This window comes from Acomys russatus, chromosome 32 (assembly GCF_903995435.1).
Source record: "Acomys russatus chromosome 32, mAcoRus1.1, whole genome shotgun sequence".
Lineage (NCBI taxonomy): Eukaryota > Metazoa > Chordata > Mammalia > Rodentia > Muridae > Acomys > Acomys russatus.
In genome coordinates this window covers 11,517,464-11,533,169 of record NC_067168.1, presented here as the reverse complement: position 1 = coordinate 11,533,169, position 15,706 = coordinate 11,517,464, and the positions used below count along the sequence as shown (strand labels likewise).

The following is a 15,706-nucleotide window of genomic DNA, read 5'->3' as shown; positions in this document are numbered from 1 at the left end:
AGATGGTTTTCCTGATACCCAGTTATACTGAGGTCTTTTCTTGCCCAGGCTATTTGCTTGTGTACTTGTCTACAGTCTGATATATACTACAAGGTCCATCAAAACCCATTTTTTCCTGAGCAGGACTTTGGCTCAGGAAGACATTTGTGTTCATTTAAGTTCAGTCTCAATAACTCTATTTCTAAGAGAAGACTGCCTATGACCCACTCTTCAAGGGGAGGACCACAGTCCGGGACAACTCCTGCCCAAGTAGCTATGAGACTGGTTGCAATGGTAGCAGACTCCTCAGAAGCATATCTTCGGCATCTACTTCAAGCAGCCTCTTACTTAAAAAGACTAGATGACAGGAGGAGGGACTTAGTGTCACATGCCACCCTGGAGACTTGAGGATGTGTACTGACTGAAACCTGTCTTTTGTATAAACGGACAAAAGGAAAACCTAAAGGAACAGCTAAGGTCCCCTTTAATTCTAACTTGTGATTTTCAAAGTGCATCCCTGGAGGCTTGCGGTTGACGTGAGTTCGTGGGGTGTCAGGGACCTCCACTCTAAGCAGATTCCCCCCATCTCTGCTGCTCTGGTGACATGCCTTCTAGCTTGGTCTTGTTTTGAGGAGGCTGCTAAATATGGCTCTCTTTGCCTTAATTTCTCAGATTTCATCAGAACAAAGTGTCGTATCTAAGTAACGTGGCACAGTGACCAGCTTGCTTTAGGAACAACAGCTGCTTCTGCAGAAATGTGCCTTGTAACCTTGATGATCCCCAAATCTGAGGAACAAGATTTTTTTTGTTTCCATTAATATTTAACCTAATATAGCTCTGAGTGATTTAACATTCCTCCAATCGGTAAGAAGCTGATGAATGGAAAGTTAATCTCTCACATAATCCTGTTCAGGTTTTAGGTGAAGATTTTCTCTCTCTGTTGTTATGAATGCTCTTTGACCTCACAAGGAACTGTCCCGGAAAAGAATGCCGAGCACAGCAGAGATGTGTGTGCCGAGTGCCAACCTAACTTCTTTCTATTGCCTAATAGGTCTGGATTTCAATTACTTTGTAAAATGTCTTGTCTACGTGTGTGCGTGCGTGTGCATGTGTGTGAGAGTGAATGCAGGTGCACGTGTGTGTGAGTGAATGCAGGTGCATGTGTGTGAAAGTGAATACAGGTGCATGTGTGTGTGAGTGAATGCAGGTGCACGTGTGTGAGTGAATGCAGGTGCATGTGTGTGAGAGTGAATACAGGTGCATGTGTGTGAGAGTGAATGCAGGTGCATGTGTGTGTGAGTGAATGCAGTTGCATGTGTGTGAGAGTGAATGCAGGTGCGCGTGTGTGTGAGTGAATGCAGGTGCATGTGTGTGTGAGTGAATGCGGGTGCATGTGTGTGTGAGTGAATGCGGGTGCATGTGTGTGAGAGTGAATGCAGGTGCTTGCATGCCATGGGGTATCAGTGCTCCTTCCTTGTTTGAGAAGGCTATCTTGTTTATTATGGCACACGTTAGCCTAACTGGACTGTGAACTTCCAAGAATTCTCCTGTAACTCCATCTCCCACGTCATGCAGGCATCTTGGGATTACAGATGTGCACTAGGGTGCCCAGCTTCTCATGAACTCTGGGCATCTAAACTCAGGTTCGCATACTTAAGCAGCTGATGCCATCCGAGCCATCTTCCAGGACCGTGGACTTGCACTCCACGGAAGTCTCAAGAACAGTCATAATATTCTATATGTACGGGTTTGGCACAGAAGAAACAAAACGGTATTCATTTCTTGCCATCCCATTGTGACACTAACTGCTGGAACATTTATTTATAGCGCTAACACTTGCCTGCATTCACTGATGTAAATCTCTAAGGAGTCACTACTCTCAGGTACCTACCCTGGAAAGTTTTACCTCATATTTTTTACAACATTATTGAGTAAGTTTTGAATATCATCTGCATATCATGCTGAATGGAGAAAATACAAGAATAGACGACAACATCAGATGGATGAACAACTTCATAAAATTTCACATCACTTTTAACTTTTAATTTTCATATCGTTAGTCACACATTCTTGTGCTAGCCTCTGTATAATTCAGCCCATTTGACTATTTTTCCCAGGACACTGTTGTTCAGTTTGCCCTGGAAAAAAACTGACAAGGCTTTGCCAGCACTACACATTTTTCCCTTCAAGGAAGCACATTTTCCCAAGACATGTACGGGTACTTGCTATTTCTCATGGCCCATCAAATGGGATGTCTAATTTTCTACTAAGAAATCATTCCACCCCCATCTCTCTGGGACCTTTCCACAAAGATGGTGTAGTTCATACTGAACAGAAATAAGTAAAGCCAAAATGGCTCTACCATGCAATCCAAGATTGGTATTGATAGCTCCTTGATATCCGTGATAAGAGTTATCTTGAATTCCTTCTGTAACTTTACATCTATGTCATAAATTACAACTAAGCAGCATTGTGGCTGAGTTAAACCTGGATATTGGATGTACATCACATGAATTTCCTTTAGAGGGCACTATTGATTCTCTGAAACCATGGAGCCTTTCTTCCCTTCCCCTCATAAGGTTGGCCAAACTTGAAAGCTTACTAGGTTTCCAATCTACGCAGAAGGAAGTTAGCATAGATTACCAGCCCAGTACTTGGACTATATTGTCCACTGCCAAGACAGTGCAGAAGTGAATCCACAATATTAGTAGTTAAGATAAGTCATCAGAACAATACACACAATTCTCTATTTGGTAACACCAATGGGTGAGGTTGTGCTTTGACACTCTTCAAATGAGGATTTGCTTTTGTAACTTGATGTAAAATTTAAATTTAATAGTTCACTGTTTTTTGTTTAGAAACACAAACAATATGCTTAGGGCCATCATCTTATTCTAGAAACAGATAACCTGTATTTGAGAGACCTCCCCCCTTCCCCGTACTTGTAGTATTATCATTCAGAAATTCATCAAGACTATCTGGGTAAATTGTATAAAATTTTGTTTTTGAATTTGTTGTGCCTTATACAATCTGTTAATTTGCTGAATTTTGGCAATTTATAAAAGATTTTATTTTGTTTTTTTTTCATCTAAGCTAACAGAAACATATCAATAGGTTGATTCTCTGAAGTTTTTAATCTAATTTAAAATAAAGGGAAGTCCCAAAGATTCCAGTGCCCAAATGTACAATACGGTGGATGCAAATAGCTCCATATCATTGTTCTTAGAGATTTGCCTCACTTTTCTGTCAGAAACTATTGATCCAAAATGTGTCTTTTACAGTAACGTCTTACTGAATTGCCTTTTTATATATCAAGAAAAGGCAATAAACTTACATTTTATAAACAAACAAATAAAAATACCATTATGTTCCAAAGATGTAACAAAACAATAAATTTCCATTATCTGGTGAGTTCAATATTAATTCCTCATGTCAGCCCTTTGGGCGCCTCATAGGATGCCCAGTATCTAACTTCTTAGCCTCAGATTCCTCTACCAAGAATCTAAGCTCCCAGAAAATGAGACATTCCCCTATTGTTGGGCACGTATTTCCAGAAGCAGAAACATAGTCATTCAGGGCATCTTTTCCAGCATTTTAGACATTACGAACTCAGTGAAGTCCTCTCTGAACCTCCCTAGCAATGCTCACTGCCTGAAGCCTGGAGCTATTTCTTGGAAGATGTCAATCACACCAAGCTTGCACATCCAGAGCTAGAAAAGGTTCTGGCTGCTTTCAGAACTCCAGGAACACGGATTGAGCTTGACTCTGAGCCTCACGAACACCTTCATTCATCTAGCAGTATCTAGGGAAAGTCTCCTTTCCAGCAACTGTAATCACACTAGATTTCTCAGTGGCTTCAACCCTGAACCCTTGTATTTTACTGGTGGGGTGATGGCCTAGGGACTGTGCCTGTTAGCACGAAAACCTTGACAGCACTCCATCTTCTCCCTGGAGACTAGGGAAGGAGCTTGCTCATATCATTTGTGCCCAGGAGTATGACTGCCAATGCCACAAGACTCATCACTTCCAGAATTTATTCCACTCTGACCTATGGGACATTGCTACCCATGAGCTGCATGTTCAAGACCACATATACTAAAACTAAAAGCTTCAAACTCCCCATGCTCTTCCCACAGACCCAGAGAAGGTCTTTATCACATCTTATATCACAAGAAACATAGCTGCTACTTCTATTAACCAACATGCCACCTACCTGTACATGCCATGGCAACATCTCAGAAAACCATGGACTTCAGACTGCACAACTATTGGTGTCCAGCAGCCTAGAGTTACTTTTATTTGTTCCCTGAAACAAGGAGAAGGAATCATCTGGATTCCCTAGGTCAGTGGAAAAAGCTAGCAGCTCTACAACTCCCGGAACCAATTTCACTCTCTCTGTGGAAATGAAGGAAGACACCCTTTGTGCCTAACCATCTTAAATCCAACATTCATCCTGAAAGTGCTGGGCGAGGTCTTCTTCATATCCTGTGCTGACAGAACTGTGGCTTCTGGTGCTAAAACCTTGGACACCAACTGCGCTTGCCCTAAGGGATCTGAGGATAGCTCTTTCCATCCATCACACCACCACGATGTAGCCTATGTGTCTATAAGGAGCAGTGGCATCAGGGATCAACCCTGTGCAGCTTAAATCCATGCCTCAGGAGGAAGTAACTCTTCAAAAAGAGACAGGAAGTTAAAGGTAGTCTATGAAATGCCTGGAGAATAAGTTAAAAATAGTGGTCCTAAGGAAATGAAGTAAGGTTCAAGGGAATGGAGAAAAATAATAAAAAGAAATTAAAATAATAGAAAAATGAACAAAAGAGATAGGCATTACAAAAATAAAATAAAATAAGATAGATCCAATATGATGTCTCGGAACTAATGTATGTCAATCAATAAATGAGAGACATAACAGGGAGCTGGAGAGGTGGTTTACTGGGTAAGAGTGCTCGCTGTTCTTCCAGAGGGTCCGGCTTCAATTCCTAGCATCCATGTGTGGCTCATTACTATTTATAACTCGAGTTCCAGGAGACTTTTACACAATGTACTGGTCTCTGCAGGCACTGCATGCACATAGTGCACAGTCACACACGCAGGCAAAGCACAAATACACATAAATTAATAAAGTAATAACAAGACCTTTAAGGTGAAAAATATAACAGAAAACTTTACTAAAAGCTAGAAAAAGTGGACAAAAGAATTTCTGCACCTTAGTTGTCATGGAAATTCTCTATTTTGTTTTTCTTCTTAAGGAACTACAACTTGTTGAATGAATTCATTAAGGCAAAAATGGGAAGGAAAAATAAAATAACCTTTTATAAGAAACATGAATAAAGCTTGTAAAACTTTAGAATATAATTCAGCAAATAATTTTTTATACTATGAAAATTCCAATTTGTAATGACATCTGAAAAGTGTTCTTATAAATTTCTGAAATCTTTGGGGACATGGGCAGGTGGAGTCAAGCATCTCAAAAGCCTCCAAGTAGACCCAAACAAACCTTCACCAAAGCATATGATAGTCAAAAGTTTAAGTAGAAGCCCCTCAAAAAAGGAAGAGAAACTGTCAAATCACATGTAAGAGAAGGGTTATTAGGCATACAGTGGATCTTGTGAAAACACACACACACACACACACACACACACACACACACACACACACACGCTGAAGAGATTGCTCATTGGTTAAGGGTACTTGCTATATACATCACAAGGTCCATAATTTAGATCCCTGTACTATTGGTATTCCTCAAATGCTTGTAATTTCAGTTTCAAGAGATCTGACACCCAACTTTGTCTCCTATGTATGTGCACCCTAACACACGAGTCTCCCCACAAAAATAGCATATTATGTTCAGCAAAATTATCCTTAAAAATTGAAAGTGAAATTTATTTTATCAAATAAAGATAATAAGATTATTTATTGCCATCAATTCAGCTTTATAACACCTAAGGAGGGTATGTTAAGATGCTGTGCTAATCTGATGACGTGAGTTTCATTCAAGGAAGTTACAGTAGAAGGAAAAAAAAAATTCTGAAAGTCATCCTCTGAACTCCACATGTGTACTATGATTCACACATGTTATATATAACTGTTATAGAACATGAGTTACACAAAACTGGGAAAAGCAGATATACAAAACAGAAAGAGTCAAACCTTAGCACAACAAAAAACCACCAAATCACAGAAATATTAAAGGAGGTGAAATGAAAGAAAAATATACAAAACAAACAGAATGCAATTAACATATATAAAGGAGAAAGCTTATGTTTATCAATAATAATACTGAATGTAAATTATGAATTAAATGCACAAAACAAAATACATAGACACACACACACACACCAAAACACAAGACACAACTATTTGCTGTGAACAAGAAACACACCTCACTGGTAAATTACACCTGAACCATATGTGAAAAATTGAAAAAAGTATATCATGAAAACAGAAAATTAAAGTGAGCAAGAGTAGCTATATTCAGAAAAAGCGGACTTTAAATCAAACCTGTTGAAAGTCAGAAAGTCACTATATATTGATAATAAATTAGCAAGTAGATATAATAGCTGTAAATAGTGTATTTAACATGGAACCACCCACATATTTAAAACTATATATATATGACCAAGTATCCAGGCAGAAAATCAGATACATATCTGAGGTGAGCCATACTATAATACAAATGGAACTAATAGACATTTGCAGAATGTTCCATCCCAAGTAGCAGAACACACACTCATTTCTTCAGGACAAGGAACATGCTTCAGGATAGGGTTACATCTTAGGCCACCAAACAAGACTCAACACATTTTAAAGAACTGAAATTATATCATGTATTTTTATCAGATTAATAAAAAATAAAAATAAAATGAGTGGAAAGCACAAAATACATGGAAATTGAATATCATGCTTCCAAATGGGCAGACTATCATTAAAAATATTTTTTCTAGAAACAAATGGCTATATACCACCCGAAAATAAAAAGCAGTAGTAGAAAGGAATTTTATATTAATAGATATATATACAAAATATATCTCAAATAGGCAGCCTACCTATGTACTTCAAAAAAAAAATTTAAAGAACAAGAACCAACCAAGCACAATGTACGAGAAAAAGTAATAAAAATTGGAGTATAAATAAAGAAAAATCCCAAGTAAATAAAGTAAAAGGTTAAAAAGGACACTGTAGTGGATGTAAATATGTTTTTGTTTTTCTTTTGATACCAAGTGTGGGATGTGAAACTGCCTAGTGTGAGGGCGTGTGATGTTTGTCTGCTGGAAATAGACTTGTAAGAGAGATCATGATTTTTGTCTACTAGAAAGGGAACTGCTCCTTGGGAGGGCATGATCTTTGCCAGTTGAAAAACATCCTGTACAGACCATGGGAGAGTATAAATAGTCCAAATAACGAAGATCAAGTGCTTTTGCATGACTTTGCATCACTTGGCCGTTAATTGCTTCACTTCAGGATGCTCCTAGAGAGAAATGCTCCAGAGAACATTTCAAGGTTTTGGCTGCTGCAGTTGTGGCTGCTTTTGCTGAAGTGTGGGTCTGGAATCTTGATGACGAAGAGTAGAATCTCTCCAAGGAACTGAGTAAAAAAAGGTCTACATCCACTTTTTTCCTTCCTATATAGGGTAGGTGGGTTGGAAGAGAAGTAGAGGCATTAAGGAACCCCAAATAAACTAGGTTTTAAAAATATGAAAGCCTACAGGACACATTGCAGCTCATAACACAGAAATACAAAATCTTAAAGGCACATGAATAAGCAATAAGCTAAATATTTTTCTTAGTAGTGGATAATTTTCTGGAAACAAATATCCTAATAGAAAAGAAGTAGTAGAGAATTTAAATATAAACAAACCAATAGTGAGTAAGAATTTGAAACAATAAAGATCTTTTGTCTTACAGAAGTTCATCATATAATGGCTTTACTGCTAAATTTCATAAGATGTTTTAATAAAAATTAGTTCCAGTTAGTTTTAGAATATTGAAAAAAATAAAAATAGAAGTCTTTCAAACTCTTTTTAAGAATCCAGCTATACTCTAATGCCAAAATCAGATGAAACCACAGTCAAAAGAGAAAACTAATGATCCTAGACTTCATGAATATAAGAGTAACAGTTCTAAGTAATATTCTAAAATCCATTTTTGGGGGGCCACTGTTATAGTGCTGGCTGCAGGATGTCACAAAAGGGCATTACTATGTTGAGGTATTGTTTCTTTACTTCTAGCCTCCTTCAGGACTTTTATCATAAGATACTGTACTCTTCCAGAGACCTTTCTAGAACCTGTGGACTAGTTGACTGGGAATTCATGGGGAGTCTGCAGAGATTGTTGCATCCTCTGGAAACCCAGGACCAGCACTGAAACCGCTGTTCAGTTAGCTGATCTCCTTATTGTGGGCTTTAATCAGTTTATCATGCAAAGATGTAAGAAGTAGCCATGACTACATCCTACATCTCCTCAAAGGAGATGCTTGTGATTCCTGGACACATGTCTACTTATTGATTTTTTAAGCCAGCCTTGCATCACTGGAACTAAATAAGCTTGGTCATGGCATATGATATTCCTAATGTGTTCTTCAATTTGGTCTGCAAGAATTTTGCTAGCAGTTCTTGCATATATGTTTATTAGGGAACCTAGTCTCTACCTTTTCCTCCCTTGTGTCCTTATCCTGGATTGAAATCAGGATAATACTGGTGTCATAAAGTGAGTTTAGTAATGATCCTTCCTTAGAAACACTGATATTAGTTGTACTCTAAATGTTTGATAAAATTCGGGAGTGAATCCATATGGTTACTTCTTCAATCTTATTGATGCAGATTTTTGAAGTTGCTCCTCCTGGTTTAACGTTGACAGATCTTGTGTTTCCAGGATGTGTTAGTTACTTATCTATTGCTGTGTTAAAGACGCTGGTCAAAAGCAGCTTGGAGAGGAAAGGATTTATTTGGCTTACACTTCCAAGTTAATCATCGAATGAAGTCATGGCAGGAACTGAAGCAGTAGCCGTAGAGGAATGGGGCTCACTGGCTTCATCCTCACGGCTTTGCCAGATTTCCTTATACAACTCAGGACTACCTGCTCAGGCATGGCACCGCCCCCAGTGGGATGGCTCCTCCCATATCCGTCACTAATCAAGAAAACGCCCCATAGACCTGCCTATAGGCTGTATGATAGAGACATTTTCTCAATTGATGTTCCTCTTCCTAGATAAATCTGACATAAAGAAGTTGACGTAAAATTGGCCAAGGTACAGCATTTCATTCTTTGAAACTTTCCAGTTGTGTGGAATATATATATATATGTATATTTATATGTATATATATATATATATATTTTTTTTTGTAGTAACCCCTAAAGATTCTCTGTATTTTGCTGGAATCTATAGAAACATTCTTGTTTTCATTTTGAATTTTATTAAATTTGGTTCTTGTTCTCTTTCTTTTGGGTGGAGGGTTGTCAACCATTTATCTCTCCAAATAGCTCTTTGGTAGAGTCTATTTACTGTTATTTTAGTTTCTGTTTTCATTTACTTCTCTAACTATCATTTCTTGCTGCCTGCTGCTTTTGTGTTTGCAAGAGTTTTGTTTCTTATAATACCTTGAGGTGCGTTTTTATGTTATCTAAGATTCTTCTAATTTTTTAAAAAAGAAATATGAATGCTTTATAAATGTGTGTGTCATCCTTGCACAGGCACCATACTAATCTTTCATGTATCACTCAAACTTTAGTATATGTGCTGTTGAAATGAACATTATTTCTGATTTTTTGTGTAAGTGCTTACAGCAATAAATTTTTCTTAAAGAACAGTCTTAAGTGTATCCCAAAGGTCCTGGTAAATTGTGCTTTAATTTTATTTTGATTCTAGGAGCTCTTTAATTCACTTTCTGGGCTTTTTCAAAGAACATTCAAAAATGATTCATTCTCCATGCAGTTGTGTAGTTTTTATAGTATTTCTTGCCATTGACTGCTAATTTGTTGACTATAATCAGATAAGACACAGTGTTATTTTGATTCTTTTGTAGTTTGTAAAACATAACTTGTAGACTGAAGTATAGGCTATTTTAGATGCCATGAAATTCTGAGAAAAGTGTATTCTATTTTTATTGGATGAGACATTCTGTTGGATAGGTATTTGTTAAGTCACTTTGATCTATAATTTAACTTTGGCCTTTCTTTGTTGATTTTTAGTTTTGATAATCTATCTAAAAATAAGAGTGGGTATTAAAATCACTTATTATTGTTATATCAGGGCATATCACACTCTTTACTGTCCATTTGTGCTTGTTTTAGGAAATTTGAAGACTCAATATTTTGTACATATTTACAATTATTATATCTTTCAATGAATTGAGTTGTTATGCTTATTAGTATTGTAGTTTTCTTTATCTCATCTGATGAATTTTGAGTAGAGTCTTATTTATCAGATAGCAGGTTATTTATGCCAACTTGTTTTTGGTTTCTGTTCATTTGATAAATGGTTTTCTAGCCCTTGCTCTCAGTATGTAAGACTCTTTCCTAGTGAGGTATGTTTCTTATAAACAACAGTCAATTAGATCTAGTTTTTAAATCCAGTCTGCTAGTCTGTACTTCTTTTCTGGTAAATTGAGGTCATTTACATTTAATGTTATTATTGAGAGATATTTACTCATTTAAAAAATCAGATTAATGCTTATTCCTTACTTTCTTTCTCATTTATCAATATGTATCAGGTGTTTGATGATTTACTGCATTGGACATGAAGAATTCCCTCTTTGCTTTCTTCATTCAACTACTCTTATACAATTTTACTTTTATATGGTTTCATGATTGAGACTCTTACTTCATTCTCTGTGTATATTATTTCTCTACATTCCTTCCGCAAAGCTAGCCTGGTAGTCATGAACTGTCTTAGTTTGTGCTTGTCTTGACATTTCCTTATTTTGCCAGCAATCTTAGATTATTTTGATGGAAATATATATATATGTGTGTGTGTGTGTGTATGTCTCTAGTCATGTGTACTTAGAGCCTTAAATGATTCATATTTATATATGTACTTCTTTCTCTAGATTGGACAATGTTCTCCTACAAGGTTATTAATTAAATTCCTTATGTCTAATCTCAGCTCCTCTTCCATCCCACAGATTCTTTAGGTTTGGTCTCTTGATTACTTACTAGAGTTCTTATGCGCCATGTCATATTTCATCTATTTGCTTGATTTTAATGCTCTTCAGTGGGTTTTTTGGTTTGGCTTATTTAATTGTCAAATGTTGATTAATTTCTGTTATAGTTAGGTTTTTGTTGCTGTGAAGAGACACCATGACCACGGCAACTCTTATAATAGAGAACATGTAACTGGGACTGGCTTACAGTTCAGAGGTTTAGCCCATTGTTGTCATGGCAGGAAACATGGCAGCGTGCAGACAGACTGGTGCTGGAGAAGGATCTGAGAGTTCTCCATCTTGATCTGAAAGCAGCAGGAAGACAGATGGCTTGAGCTTCGGAGACCTCAAAGACTCCTAGTCACTAACCTCCAACAAAGGTACACCTACTCCAACAGGGCCTCACCTTCTAATACTGCCACTCCCTGCGGCCTATGGGGGGCATTTTCTTTTAAACCATTACAATTTCTGACAATTCTACTTATTGAATATGATTTTTTCTCAAAGATCTCAATTTCTTTGGTGAGTTTTTTATTTATGTTGTTGATATTATCATTTATTTTATTGATTTTGTTCTCTATGTTGCTAATTTTCTCTGTTGGATTCTGAATTTAATTAATCTGTTTATGTGGGTCTTTTTTTAAGTAATTGATCTTTTTTTTTTAATTAAAAAAATCTTTGGATCACTCATCTGGCATTTTACCTATTGTCTTTGAGTTCAGTAGTTTAAAAGCTATAACTTTTGGAAAACTTTTTCATCTCTATGTTGTGATTTACACCTCTATGCTTGAATGTCTCTATGATGGCTAGTTTTATGTCAACTTGACACAGGCTACAGTCACCGAAGAGGAGGGACCTTCAATTAAGACACTACCTCCATAATGTTAGGCTGAAGGCAAGACTGTGAGGACACCCCACCCACTTGTTTTTTTGTTTTTGTTTTTTGGTTGTTTTGTTTTGTTTGCTTGTTTGAGACAGGGTTTCTCTGTGTGGCCCTGGCTGGCCTGGATTCATTTTGTAGATCAGGCTGGCCTTGAACTCACAGAGCTGTCTGCCTTTGCATCCCAGAGTGCTGAGGTCATAGATGTGTGCCATTCCCCCAGGTTAAGGGCGTTTTCTTAATTCCCAATTGTTGTTGGAGAGCTCAGCCTAGTCTGGGTGGGGACGCCCTGAGCTGGTGGTCCTGGGTTCTACAAGAAAGTAGACTGAGCAAGCAAGAGTTGCAAATCAGTAGGCAACACTCCTCTATGGCTTCTGCAGCAGCTTCTGCCTCCAGGTTTCTGCCCTGTTTGAGTTCCTGTCAACAGTGACGTGGAAGCCAAATAAACCCTTTCCTCCTCAACTTGCGTTTAGTCACGGTGTTTCATCCAGCAGTAGTAACTCTAACTAAGACAGTCTCAATTTTTATGGGGGGAGAGAGAGGGAATGTTCTTACTGAGCAGTCTACTCTTGAAGGTTCAGATTGAAGAAAGCAAGGAAGATATATCAAGAGAGACAAGAGAGTCAAGAAAGAGAGACAACATCAAGCCACTAAAGACCCAGAAACACACAAGATCAATTATGGCCACTAACCCATCATCAAGGACTATGGTAAAATTAATGGAGAATATACTATATAGTTAAAATTTACTTCAGGCAAGTATAAAAAGAGTAATTAAGTGAGCTAAAGCAAAGAGACAAGGGAAGAGAAGTAGAGGAGATGCAATGAATGCGGAAAGAAAGGAAATGGACAACAATGTTGTAGATGAGAAAGCAAGAGATTAGAAAACACTTAATAGGAATAGAAGGAAAAAACCAAAACAAGACAAAACAAAACAGAATTATTTCCCAATAATGAGAAACTTAAAAAACAAAATTAGATAAATGTAAGAAAGGGGACATTAAGTATTAAAACAAGAAGTTTTTTAAAAATCTAGGTTAAGTCAAGATGCTATTAAATGTAGAGAGAAGAGGAAAGGAGTAAACACAAATGGTGGGAGGAAAAACAGAGCCCCAAAATGGAAAGAAAATGCACAAACAGAATTAGATAAATATATAACAGAGAGTAACAAATGAAAACACACAAAAAAAATTTAATACAATGACATTAAGAACATATTAAATTTATAGTTGGAAAGTAAGCACATGGGAAAGGAAAGAAAGAAAAAGCTGAGTGTTGGAGTAGTTCTTCCTGAGTCCTTAAGAATTGGAGACTGCTAAGTTATACAAGTAGATGGGGAGCTGCTGCTAGTTACATGAATGGTCGGAGGGATCAGATGATGAGCTTGTGGACCTAACTTTCATATCGTTTTGCAGTGGTTGAGTCTGTGTTGGACAAGAATATGATGTCCACCAGAGCTCTCTTTACCAGGGCCCTCTATTGGATATCCTCTGCCTTCTGTGAACTGCGCAGATTCCATCAACTTCCACAGACGTCCCAGATCACATCCCTGGGCCAACTAACTTTCTATCTGGAAGAAAGGGCTGTCTCCTAAATGAGGTGGGAGAGTGGAAAGCAATAATATATCTGAGAACAGTATAACCAGAGGATGGCCATTGCTATTCAATCACCCTGCTGGGGGCAGTTGCATTGAGTGTCAAGTACACCCTTGGAGCGTCAGAGTACTCCAGGACAATAGCACTGAAGGACGGGTAGCCGGCTTCAGAATTTCATCTATCTACTGGCCTGAGGCTCAAGACCTCTCAAAACTACAGGCTACTCTCAGTGGATGAGATCTGTTCCTGGTAACCAGCTTATTTCTCAGCCTGAGCCCAACCTCTTACCCTGAACCCTTAAGCTTTGCTTGTTGCTTTTATCTCTCATACTCACAATCACTGTCTTTCACGGCCTCCCATTGCCTAGGGGCTATGGCAAGCCAAACTGAAGCCCCCTGACCTGTGGTTGTTTCCTGATCCCAGTCCCTGAGTTAGCTCTCCTTCTAACAATAGAGTCCCTTGTAAGATGGTGCCTGTCTGCTGCCCTCCGTCACAGAGTGTGACAAAACGGGATTTCCCTCTGCCACGGAGCCATCCGATGGAGAAAACACTGTTTTATCCGAACTCACATCCGCATTGGGGCTTGAGAAGGTTGTACATTTGTCCTGAAGCAAAGCTTTCCTTAAAAATAACTTTGGCAAATTATTTTGGACAGACTTATATCCACTTTGATTACTATACCCTCCACCCACTCTCACTTTCATCCCAAGCCTCTCTACAAGTTCCTTTCCCTCACATATGACTTAAAAAATTCTTCTGAAGCCCAGTAAGTTTGACCAGGGTGCTCGGTAAGCGAGCTTTGAGAGCTCAGTGCGAAACAGGATGTTGGCATTTAGGATCGGTTTTCTTCGGACAGCAGAGAGCTGCATGGCTGACGCTGCGCTCTCCTCTTTGCCCCCGGAGTCCTTTTGTTCCCTTTGCTGTTCTTGGTATCCTTTCATTTCTTGCGTGGGTTTCTAATGAGCTTCTTCTTTTTCTCTGTGGGATAGACACTACTTCTACTTATTCAGCCTCTTTGACTGGCTCACACAGAGGCAGCCGTTATCTGCCATCCTACCTAGGAGTACCAACTGCTTTTCTACAAAGACACTAGGAACACACAGTGAAGGAAAGCCAGTGTCCGGCCCCCCCCCCGCGCCCCCTTTCCTGCCATTGATTACTTCATTGCTGTTGAAATCACCAACATCTAGAATATTTCTGGAACGTAGTAGACACTCAATAAACGTTTGCTGACTAATTCATTAATTAATGTGAGACACTGTACTCATTGAATAGAGAACACAAGTAAAGACTGATGCTAATGCTGCTGCTCCTCTTCCTCCCCTCCTTTATCTTTCTCCCCTCCCCCTTCCCCTCTTCTTCTTGTTCTATGGTGGTCTATGACAGTAATATAAATGTGGACAGGCTTGGGAGGCTGAGACCTCTTGGAGAGCCTGTATCTTTTTTAAAATTTTATTTTATTAATTTATTCATATTACATCCCAATGGTTATCCCTTCCCTTGTATCCTCCCATTCCTCCCTCCCTCCCATTTTCCCCTTACTCCCCTCCCCTATGACTGTGACTAAAGGGGACTTCCTCCCCCTTTATATACTCATAGGGTATCAAGTCTCTTCTTGGTAGCCTGCTATCTTTTCTCTGAGTGCCACCAGGTCTCCCCATTCAGGGGATGTGGTCAAATATGAGGCACCAGAGTACATGTGAAAGTCAGACCCCACTCTCCACTCAACTGTGGAGAATGTCCTGTCCATTGGCTAGATCTGGGTAGGGGTTTGAAGTTTACTGCCTGTGTTGTCCTTGGCTGGTGCCTTAGTTTGAGCGGGGCCCCTGGGCCCAAATCTGCCTATCATAATGTTCTTCTTGTAGGTTTCTAGGATCCTTTGGATCCTTCAACTTTGCCATTCTCCCATACTTCTCTCATCTGGAGTCCCAATAAGATGTCCTCCCTCTGTCCCAGTTTCCTGGTTAGTGAAGACTTTCATGGGACATGCCCCTTGGGCTAGTATGCAGATATAAGTGAGTATATACCATTCAACTCTTTCTGCTTCTGGGTTAACTCATTCATTATGATCATTTCTAGTTCAATCCATTTATCCTTGTTTTTAATAGC

At 38.6% G+C, this 15,706-nt stretch overlaps 1 long non-coding RNA gene and 1 other non-coding gene across 2 annotated transcripts in view; one reads left to right on the top strand and one right to left on the bottom strand.

Moving 5' to 3' along the window:
* The window catches only part of LOC127184127 (uncharacterized), a 67,237-nt gene extending 51,803 nt beyond the window's left edge, over positions 1–15,434 (top strand). Inside the window, exon 2 of the long non-coding RNA XR_007830101.1 lies at positions 15,249–15,434. This is a non-coding gene — a long non-coding RNA (uncharacterized LOC127184127). The remainder of the gene's footprint in view (positions 1–15,248) is intronic.
* On the bottom strand, positions 9,630–9,734 carry LOC127184493 (U6 spliceosomal RNA). Its single transcript, XR_007830136.1, has one exon. It is a non-coding gene; the product is annotated as a U6 spliceosomal RNA (small nuclear RNA).
* Positions 15,435–15,706: the final 272 nt, after the last annotated feature.